Below are 2,500 nucleotides of genomic sequence, written 5' to 3' on the forward strand. Positions count from 1 at the left end.
GTCATAGCCAATCACGTTGTCTCCCACGTTAGCAGAGGTCACAATACATCCCCTTACACATTTCAAGCTGTTGACGCGTGAGATAACATGATTGTCTATGACATCATCAGGGGGTGTGGCTTATTTCGCCCGGAATCTCTGCTGCTATTTTTTTAATAGTAAAGCTAGACTTGATATGTCTCAGCTGGAGTATGTATGTTTGTGTATGTATATTTACATTTCCATAAGGATTTTATACCTTTTTGACCCTTCATCGTTTAAACCCCATTCTCTTCTTAGAAGGTCTAGAACTTTGAGACTTTTATTATTTTGATAATCTTATTCGAAGTTATGCTTTAAAGAAAGCGTATGCTTGAGGGTACACTCGGGTACACTATTCTATCTTATTCCTCTTCCTCTGTTTTTTTTTTTAAGTTTTTATAGTTATATATGAAATATCTAGTTTAGTGTTGTAATTATATAAGTATTTATGCTAATTATTCATTGTTTCTCTTGTAGTTTATTTATTTCCTTATTTCCTTTCCTCACTTGACTATTTTTCCCTGACGGAGCCTTGGGCTTATACTTTCCCAACTAGGGTTGTAGCTTGGTTAATAATAATAATAATAATAATAATAATAATAATAATAATAATAATAATAATAATAATAATAAATCGTGTTTATTTCCGGTCTGAATGTAATAGCACCACTTAACAGATCCTTGTTTGAAATGTTAGTTTATAGTATTTGGATTATAGGAATCACTGCCTAACAATTTCCTTTTATCCTTTCACCATTTTTATTATTGATAATTCTTACATAACGAGTGTATGCGACCTGTCAAAAAGGACGGCTAAATATTTAGATGGTATGCACACACATTTCCAGCTTCCCACCCCCTCCCCCTTTCCTAACTACAACTTGCTAGTTTGGGCAATTTGTGTGTGTGTGAGAAAGAGAGAGAGAGAGAGAGAGAGAGAGAGAGAGAGAGAGAGAGAGAGAGAGAGAGAGAGAGAGAGAGAGAGAGAGAGCGAGCCTTACCTTACCTTACCTTACCTTATTGCCTTATTTTATGTTTGGGTTCCCCCAGGTCCCTCAGTGTGAGGCACCTCGTATATCCACCAGAGTTGCTAATGCATCTTCCGATGTATTTTGCATCTTCCAGTCTTGCATGGTCTGGGGGAGAGAGAGAGAGAGAGAGAGAGAGAGAGGAGAGAGAGAGAGAGAGAGAGAGAGAGAGAGAGAGAGAGAGAGATGCCCTTAAAGCATTCAAAGATTTGGATACGTTCGTTTAAAGATTTTAAAGGTCGCTCATGAATGGTACAGGTAACGGATACTGGCCATACCCTAGCAGGACAATGCCCTAGAGACCTCCCATATATGCATATGATCATCGCCCGAGCCCCTGCTCCACCCAAGTTAGGACCAGGAAAGGCCAAGCAGTGGCTGATGCTGACTCGGTAGTTAGACCTATATGCTCCCCCAAACCCCTCATCCTTAGCGTTTGTAACAAAATCATTTAAGCAATATGCCTATTATTCAAAAAGGATAATATTATATTAACAATAGTAACGGACCTACTAATCATGATTGGATATCAAGTTTAACCATAGCATTAAAATGAACGTTTTATTAAATCCCAAGGTTCAAGTTTTGGACCTAAAGACTATAATAACATGATTTGTTTTTGAAAACCTTTTTCTAAGCGAGATTTTGCGGGTTACTTGATTGGAATTACAGTAAAGCGGCCATATGCCAACACGGGCACATTCCTAAAGATGGTCGTAAATGGGATGTGGTAATGAAAGGAATATTATTATTATTATTATTATTATTATTATTATTATTATTATTATTATTATTAGCAATAAGCTTGATAGCCACTTTGGTAGCTCAGCTTTCTCTTTACCATCGGATAATACCTTTTGATCGGTACCTAAATAAGAAAAACCGTATATATATTTGATTCAATATTAGAGAATTTGAATTCGATCCACCCTATTACAGGCGGAGTTTTTCTCTTGATTTTTTTTTCTTTAGATTATCAACACTACTTTCATGCGATGATTTAAATTTATTAACTTCCAATGTGCTCTTAGAACTTTAATTCAATTTCAATTTTTTCCTGATATTTCATTTAAAGCAAACTAGTATTGACGTCATGAATCATTAATCTATGATTGTCTAAGAGACTGGACAAATATCCCTTCAGATGTGACAGCATTTCACCTCTGACACAGTACAGCGATGCTTGTTTAATTAGTGTGAAATTAGATTAACACGACTGAGCCATCTGGTGTCATTGAACGAGGAAGGAAGAGAAAGATTTTGCTTTGCGAAATATAGATGGCGCTGATGTTTATCCAAATTTCCCTGTGAAATAAATGACACCTTTGTGTTTGTGGTGTCTAAAATGCTTCGCTTTGGAGCCTTTGATGTTATAAAATTACGTTGGCATTTTATATCTTCTGCCTCTTGGCTTTCTCCCTGATAAGCGCTGTATTACATTGTGGACTTAT

At 36.3% G+C, this 2,500-nt stretch overlaps 1 protein-coding gene across 1 annotated transcript in view; it reads left to right on the plus strand.

Annotated features, from left to right (window-relative positions):
- The window catches only part of Ttc30 (tetratricopeptide repeat domain 30), a 218,442-nt gene that overhangs the window by 124,957 nt on the left and 90,985 nt on the right, over positions 1-2,500 (plus strand). The gene's annotated exons all lie outside the window — the stretch shown is intronic.

This window comes from Palaemon carinicauda, chromosome 8, assembly GCF_036898095.1.
Source record: "Palaemon carinicauda isolate YSFRI2023 chromosome 8, ASM3689809v2, whole genome shotgun sequence".
NCBI classification, from domain to species: Eukaryota; Metazoa; Arthropoda; class Malacostraca; order Decapoda; family Palaemonidae; genus Palaemon; species Palaemon carinicauda.